General features: G+C 27.6%; 1 protein-coding gene across 2 annotated transcripts in view; it reads right to left on the bottom strand.

Annotated features, from left to right (window-relative positions):
* LOC119669188 (rho GTPase-activating protein 21-A) overlaps positions 1-9,179 on the bottom strand; it is a 186,605-nt gene that overhangs the window by 90,719 nt on the left and 86,707 nt on the right. The gene's annotated exons all lie outside the window — the stretch shown is intronic.

Below are 9,179 nucleotides of genomic sequence, written 5' to 3'. Positions count from 1 at the left end.
CTCCTTAGTTTCTTCCACGGTGTTGATATGTTTAACCATTAAAAATGATTCATTTTTCTACATTGTAAATAGCAACCTACTTGGGACATGTTATACAGACAGTCATATACAAATGGTCGCAGCAATATTACATCCTTCATGGTCATGACCAAAAGGCATATTATACAGTGAGATATATCACAATTGTCATTCTTGTACTTCTTCTGCTAATTTGATACTTTGCTACTATTTTGTTCCTAAATGGAAAAATTAATATTTTTTTATATTTTACATTTCATATCCATCCAAAAATACACAAATTGGCTACTAAAAGGTTCGTATTTAGAAATTGTGATTTTCATTGTGGTCTTGGCACATTAATTGCTATAAGATGGGCTTGAGAATACGTCAAACATTCGCTTTTCTTTAAAAGACTACCAAATGGCGATAGTTTTAAAGTTCGACAGTTTCAGATCATATAATTATACAGCTAGTAGAACATGTCTAGGTGTATTATATTTCTATATATATATTTATTTAGGTCTATATAGTATATATTTATATATATATATTATATACAAATATTATAATTAATATACATATATATAATATATAATAATATATATTATATAATTTATGTATAATTGTTTTAAAAATATGTTTGTTAGATTTTTGCTAATATACTAGTTGTAATAATAAAAATTATATACATATATTTATAAAATATATAATAATATATTATATATATAATATATATAATATATATTATACATAACTTTTATGATAGAGTTGTTAGATTTTTGGAATATAATACTATTTGTAATAATAAAACATTTTTATCGCAACTTAAGTTAAGTTAATAAAGGTAAAAATTATAATAATTTATAAAAACTATTTCTTGTATCTAAACCTTTCTGAACCACTTTCTGACTACGCCTATTTATAATAAACATATATAAAAGAACGTGAGATGTGTTGTACTTTCACAATACCAGTTTTATATTCTCTTGCAGTCATATTCCAGAACACATGGGGACATGTTATATAGAGTGTCATGGGTTCGTCATGAGCAAAATTGTTATTGTTTTCACTGCAAATTATAACATTAAGAGTGAGAGAGAAAACAATATGTCGGTTCAAATTTTGTCATGACAACCGAGGCTATCTGTACCTCATCACTTAGGCAAAACAGTGTATTCACTAATAAATGTCAAGATTTCTGTCTTTTTGTAACCAATTATTACAATTTATGTGTCACTCTGCATAACATGCATTTTCGTCAAAGTCCAAAAGAGACAATTTTGACGAGCCCATGACCTCTATATAACATGCCCCATAGTATGATTTTGTATTAAGGCTAAGTTGTCATTTATATATGTTAAGTTTCAAAACTCGAATCCTGCAGGATAGACCACGATTTTTGAAAATGAAAACTTCTAACCAGAGTTCTAACACTTATGTGGATATTTTATTGAACTCAATGTGCTAACATTGAATCTAAGAAGTCATATGGTCTAATATTTATGTGGATATTTTACTGAACTCAATATGTTATAGGGCGATGTCTTTGCGTTATAACATTTTATTTTGCTTTCTGTAGAGAAGAAATTCATTAATGTTATTAAAAATAAAAAAAAAAATTTAATAACCTATCAAATTGATGTATTAGTAAGACTGCATAGAGTAAGACAGGAAAGGTTCTTTGGCAGCTTCCAACTAATAAATTGCCATTGTGAAGGATTTTAAACTTCTGAAAATATAATATAAGATACGAGTATTTTTTATTACTTTCTCTAGTAACCTATGAAATTTATAAAAAATTTATCGAGTTTATATATCTTAATAAAACTAAATTTATATCAACTTCAACCGAAACAGTCAGGAGTCAAAGTAATAAATATGTGTAATATACTGTAATATACCATCCAGAAAAAAGCTTTGTGTTGTTAAATTACCCATCTACTTGGTCATTCTATAATATTATGAAATATTTATGTGGTTATTATGTGAATTTTATATGATTTTAATATTTAAAATACGGAAGTGGAATAACAAATGAAACACAATTATAAGTTTTTGGAATAACAAAGGATTTAATGTTAATTAAATTTTTAATGTCTGTTGTTTACAAAACAGAGACTAAAAATTTATTGAATGTAATATTTAATTATTAATTTGCAAAACATACATACATACATATTTAAGTATAAAATATTTAATTAAAATAAAATATTTCATATTCATAAAATATATGACCAACACAAACAAAGGGCGACAATTCTATATTGTAATTAAATTTGGAGACAGAAATTTATTTGACTAATATTCACAAACAATTCGAACTGTTTTAATATTGACCTATGAATGGTTTATTTATATACATATATATGTATGTACATTGTACATACTATATCCATAACGATTGCTCTTGTACATACGAGTATTTCAATATAAACTGCATTAGCCTCATTGCATTTCAGTTCATTATCAGAAATGTGTCCTTTAGGTTGTCATAAAAAATTAATATTGTATAAATTTAAAATGAAATTTAAGTTTAGTATTGGCCTTCAAAGCGTTATCTTTGGAAAGGAATTCTATTGAGTCCTTATATTCATAAATTTATCCCTATATTGAAACGTATACGAGTATACACTTGAGTTGATGCTGAAAAGTGTATTTGTAAATTATGGCTTAACTTATCATTTTGCTGACATTGACACTAACAAAAAATATTCCCAATGAAATGCTGTGAATATTGTAAAATTTTATGAATACGAAAGCATTTTTAGTCCTGTCTGTGTCGAACATCTTTTTGAATTCACACAACATAACCGATGTTACATGATTGATATGGAGCCGGGATATCACTTTAAGTACTTTTCATCTACGCATACGACTACACATACTGATGAAATTTTGAAGCAAAACAGTCCCTTGTGAAAATTTAAAACAAAACAAAAAAATCTTGTAAAAATAAAAGTGCTTAAAGTGCTTAAAGAAGAAGAAGAATACAAAAGTATTGAAATGGAATACGTAAGACTTTAAATAAATTTTATTAAATTAAATATTTCTTGTGAAAATTTTTTTACTCTTGCAGTGATTTCTGAGTAGAAAGTTTGTCTAAGATGTCCCCCATAGAGGACATTAAAATAATTTTGTATTTCGTACACAATAGAAACGACTAAGTAATAACTAAATAAATATCTTAACGAAAACTTAATCGGAAGTTTTTTTCTTTTTTCCGGGTTCACAAAATAGATAACCCGACTAGATAGCTTAACAGTCTTCAACAACTTCAAAATATAAAACAAATATTATCAGTATTATGTTATTCCTTAGATCAGGGCTGTCTAAAGCACAGCACGCGGGCCACAGGTTAATGTTTGTGCGGTCCGTGATATCTTTCTAATCTACTACAATTACGCAAATTTTTTTTTGGTGTACTTTTGTAAAATCACATTATTTTATTTTTATGCCAAATAAATTAATTTAAATTGCTAAATAAATATAACTAAATTTAACATTATAACCGTATTTTTATTTTTGTCGAAAACAACGATGAACGTATGTATTTGTGTCTGCGGCTCTCTAATCTCTACAGTGATTTGTATTGGTCCGCGATAGCGGGCATCCAGACTCTGGACAGCCCTGGCTTAGATAAACTGTGTGATACTGTAAACAAAAAAGAAAAGAAACTAAGTTTTGTGTGTTTTTTAATTAAAAGTTCAAAGTATTTTACTTCAAACGTTTATTTATTATTTTTATTAAAAGTTACTGGTCAATAAATAGAAGAAAATCAAACTATCTCATAGAGCTGCCCCGTAGAGATATCAGTCTTGCAGTAGGTTTACTTACAGATCATTGTATTTAAGGCAACCATGCTAGGAGTCCAAATCTCCCTTTCAACCATATCTGCCGCAGTTGTGGTGAGAACGATGAAAGTGCCACGCATCTGCTTTGTTTCTGTTCGGGCTTTCTCTTTTAACGATCTTGGCGAACTTTAAGACCTCCGTCTGAATAGTACTATAAGCTTTGCTAAAGGTTCTAAATAGTTTTAACCGTTGGGTTTTTAATAATACAGTAGCACAACGGGCCTATAGGTCCGCTTGGGATCGCCAGTATGCAAAAAATTCTTCTTCTCAAATGTGAATTGATTATACTTAGAATAATAAAAAAAATTAATAAGAAAAATAATGAAGGTGCTATTAATGATCGAGTATATACATACGTAGTTACTCACGACTACACCCAGAAAAATATTCTTTAATCATATGTTAGTAAAATTGAGGTGATTGTTTTATTAGAGGAATTTTAGCTCATGTGGTGAAGGAGATATGAAAGCCAATTTGTGGTATAGTTGAACCAACGTGATGTGTCGAGTAAACATATTTTAGTCTAAGATTTAGTTAAAATATAGTTAAATATACCAAATTATTTTTCTAAGTGTAGTTATACATACTAGACCACGAACAGATCTTTGACTAGAACTAAAACTGCTTGTTTAATAGAAAAATAATATAAATATTTATTATAAATATATACTGAATATTATCACAGTCACAGAAGAAATGTTTGATGGTTTGAGATGTTTGATGTTTCCATAACTTTCACAATGAGTATTAAAAGGAGTGGTGCGCAGTTTTTCTAAATTGATTCCTATAGACCAGTGACCAAAGAAGCCTGCAAAAAGGCTTGCAGTATTCATGTGGATACTGGTTTTCTTATAAAAAAGGCATTTTGACCGAGTTATGTATACCATAAGTGTCTTTCGCTTATTACTAGCTAAAGAGATAAGTACTTTCTATAATGATCTCCAGGGATGCAAAAACCGGTTCCCATATATACTGAATTATACTATTACAGAATAAATCGCAAAAATAACAAATATCTTGTTAAAGCACCTTATTTAGGTTTCATTAGAAATTAGTTCGGAAGTAGATGGCGCTACATACAGTATTTAAACAATTAATATGTATAGTATATAAAATTGTATATTCTAACAATAAAATCAAATATTAGAATACCAATGAATACAAACTGAATAATATCTCTTAGGTACACATTACGATTCATATATATTGAGATATATATACATATAGAAATATATATTCAATTATGTAAAACTAATCGCTAACACACACAGTAAGCTATTTAGTTTTATCCACTTTGGGAAACAATAAAAAGAGTATCTAGATAAAATCCATATTTGTCAAAACTCAACCGAAATGTTTAAGTTTTGTGTGTATAATTGTCGCAAACACAGATTTATGTGTGTGACATTAAATCAATTTAAATGCAAATTCCTGTATCCACATGACTTTTTGCAAATAAAAATGTTTACAAACAAAAATATTTTAAATTGAGCTGATATTTTTTCATGTTTGCAATGGGTTTCATGTACGATTATGCAATGTTAGCAGATACGTGTATCTACACATTCAAATAATTCCGTTGTCGGGCGGGTGAGAAATATCTTTACATATTCATGAATGGTAAAGAGCATTTCAGTGACTATTCCATGTTTAATATTTGAATCTCAAACATTCGCACATAACGACATTTGCTTTTCTTATGCATGCGAGTATGTAAGGTTGTAAGGTAAGCACGACTTAGAATCAAATGTATCGCAGAGCCTTTGAACGTGTATTAATCAAAGCACTTCAGTGAGATAGGCGGAGTTCCCCGCTTTTGTCGTTACTTTCATTTTTGCAATAGAATTGCAATTTGACATGAAACTGAATGAAAACAACAGTATCTGTTGGCATCTCGAGATTTTCTGGCATATCAGTTTACAAATGTCATAGAGACGAGGCTTGATGGAGTGATACGTACACGTACACGTACACGTACACGTAGACGTTCGTTAAGTGTAACTGGGCGTTCGGAAGGCCTGGGGTTAAATAAATTGATACATGCGGTGCGAATTTGTTGACTTGGGAAACAAATCCATCAGCTTTATTCCAACATTACTTTGTGAACACAATAAATGCAAATTGGAAATGAATATCTTTAGCAGATAAGATGTATGCAAATATCTTTTTCTGAAATTAATTGAAGTGTGACGCGTTATGCCTACAAACAAATTTAAATGACTTGTGAATTTTCGTTGAAGGAATTTTTAATACGAGAATCTTTTATTAGAGAAAAGGAAGCTTTCATGAATGCATCAAGGAGTTTGTTTTGATTATTATCATTTGAAAATAATTTTTTAAAAAAGAAAATTTGACTTTTAATTAATTTTTTTTTGGACAAAATATTCGTTATGTGAATGATTTTTGAATAAAATTTGAAAATTATGTATGTAAATTATTTTGCAAAATTACGTATTCATTTTGGAGATTTGAATTTCAAGAATTCATTGATATGAATATTCTATCTAATGTCTTCATCAGTTATTCCTTACAATTATACATTTTATGGACATAGTAATTATTGCTACTTATATTTATTGTCGAATTAATATATGATATACACAAAAGCCTCTAAGCATTAACTAGAAAATTAACTTAGCAAGTAAAAGCTGGGTAGAATGGAATAATTGAGGTTGTATAATTGTTGAAATCATTAAGAAAATTTGATTTATAAATATTATTTTATATACTACAAGTAAAACCTGAAATCTATAAATATTTATAGTAAATACTTGATATAATGGAATTATAATACTCTAATTTTTGTGTAATTTATTTGTATTATTAATTCTTATATTTAAATGTTTTTATTTTGTATTGTTAGGTTAGGTTCAGAAGGCGCTGCTGACAGTTGTCAGCACTTCCACTCGAAGGCATATATTGCATATTATGATGCCCTCAAAAATTTTGCCAAGAGAGGCGAGTTGCTAATCTTTGTTATCCTTGTTAAACCATTTGGTTTTCCAGATGAAGTTGAAATCCGATAAGTTTGTTTTCGTTATCTCTTTCAAGCCAGTGAAAAAAAAAAATGATTGAAGACGCCTTGTCTGCAGTACTGGATATTGTTAGTTATATATATATGTATACATATATATGTATGTATTTTTAGTTATCATATAATGTAATAATTATTTTTTGATATAGTTCATAAATAAATGTTACTATAATTAAGAACTGATTAAAAATCAGGGATAAAGATTTCTCAAAATAACAGAAAATTTTTAATATTGAAAGATATTTTAAACTGAAAGCATGTTTATTTTACCAAATAATAGATTTGTTCATAAAATATCATATGGAAAATTTCTTCAATATTTCATAAATCCTTTTTTGGAAATAGATATTCAATATATAAAAATTTTTTATATCTATTTATAATATAGTTTATGAAAGAATTTCTTTTTTAATTTGTTAAAAGGTTTCAGGCACCACTTCCTGGCCCAAATTAAAGCTGAATAGCACATAAGTTACATTCTGAGAGGAAGTTGTATCTTTCTCTGGACGAAACCCAATAACCTCTTACTTAAACCTCTTACTAACTCAAACCTCAACAACAATAACAAATCCATGCAATTTTTTTTGAATTTCAGTTGAGGTTTTCAGTATCCACAAAGGATAAGGTTTACATTCCGATAAAAACATCTATTTATAATGTAGTTTATGAAAGAATTTTTTTTTTATTTGTTAAAAGGTTTTAGGCACCACTTTCTGGTCCAAATTAAAGCTGAATAGTACATAAGTTACATTCTGAGAGGAAGTTGTATCTTCCTCTGGACGAAACCCAATAACCTCTTACTTAAACCTCTTACTAACTTAAACCTCAACAACAATAACAAAACCATGTAGTTTTTTTTTTGAGCTTAAGTTGAGGTTTTTAGTATTCACAGAGGATAGAGTTTACATTGTGATAAAAATTTATGTCATTCTCTAAACAAAGATAATAATATGTCACTTTTAAATAAATCTTTATCATCTTCCAACTAGTGTAGATGGTAACTCATGTAGTTGTGTATTAGATTCGTTGGTAAGGTACTTGCTTGATTCTAGTGTTAAAAGTAATTATAACATTTTTTAACCGATAATTGTTTTACTAATGATTTTTTAGGAGAAATAAGAGGAGTAGGAACATTTTTTATATAGATCTGAAGAGTTTTATTTTCTTTGCAATAATTTAACTCTAAGTCATACCTCAACGTTTTCAAATTATAGGCTTTAACTGACAGATTTTTTAATATAATTCTTTTATTTAAAATAATAACACGTTTTTTAATGGAGAGTTGCCAGTTTTTGCGATCTGTTGCGATTGACCCGCCAGTAATGTTTCCATGAATTTATTTGAAATAATTAATAAAATTATGTACTCTATACTTAAAGCTTAATTTAGTAATTTAGGTCTAAAGAATATCTTATCCTAATATGACATTAACTTTTTTAACGACGAAATGCAAGAACTGTAAGACTTCCTTTTCAGACTCTTTACGTTATATATATTTACGTTATATTTCCTTTTTAAATTTAGTTTTAAATTTTTAATTTTTAGTTTAAATTTATTTTTGTTTAATTTTTAAGTGTATATAATAATTTTAAAAAACTAATTTTTTTAGGTTTTTTTGAAAGTATGTTCAAAGTATATGAAAAATTTTTATTTTTTGCAGACTGTATTTCTAAAACCTATCCAGATAAGTCAAAATTATTAAGTAGTTTAAATATTATATTCTTAATATAAACTATTGTTTCCGAAAGAGAGGTTAATATAGAAAAAGAATTGCAACAACAAAAATTTTAATACAATAATGCAATATAGCAAACAGCTGTATAGTCAGTTAAAAATTCGATTAATTAAAATAATAAAAATGTTTGTTATTGTAATTCACTACTGTACGATCTAAACCTTAAAATGATCAAGAATTTTTAGTTTGTACTTCAAAATGTGTGAATAAACTACATATATTATAAATATTATATTAATATATATTATAGTAAAAACAAATAAATGAAAAATTGCGCTGTTCGTTCTTGTGGTAGGGAATTTGTATTTAAGTTTCTTATTTTCAAGGGTGACTTTAAATTCAATTTTTATTATAAATTGAATTAGTTGGTTAAGTTGATCTAACTCTGAGCTTCAAATTTGGCAGGACACGAGTACGATTCGTGGTACTTGCAGTCTAAAAAAAAGAAAAAGAAATTATTTACGAATAATTAAATACAAGAATTATTTCCAAGACCATTGACAATGGGTATTTGGTTATACTCCAAACAGCTGTATAGTCAGCCAAACATTTAATTAAT

Source organism: Teleopsis dalmanni, chromosome 1 (assembly GCF_002237135.1).
Source record: "Teleopsis dalmanni isolate 2A chromosome 1, ASM223713v2, whole genome shotgun sequence".
Lineage (NCBI taxonomy): Eukaryota > Metazoa > Arthropoda > Insecta > Diptera > Diopsidae > Teleopsis > Teleopsis dalmanni.
Note: the sequence above shows the minus strand (reverse complement) of the source record. Positions and strands in the feature narration are given on the sequence as shown.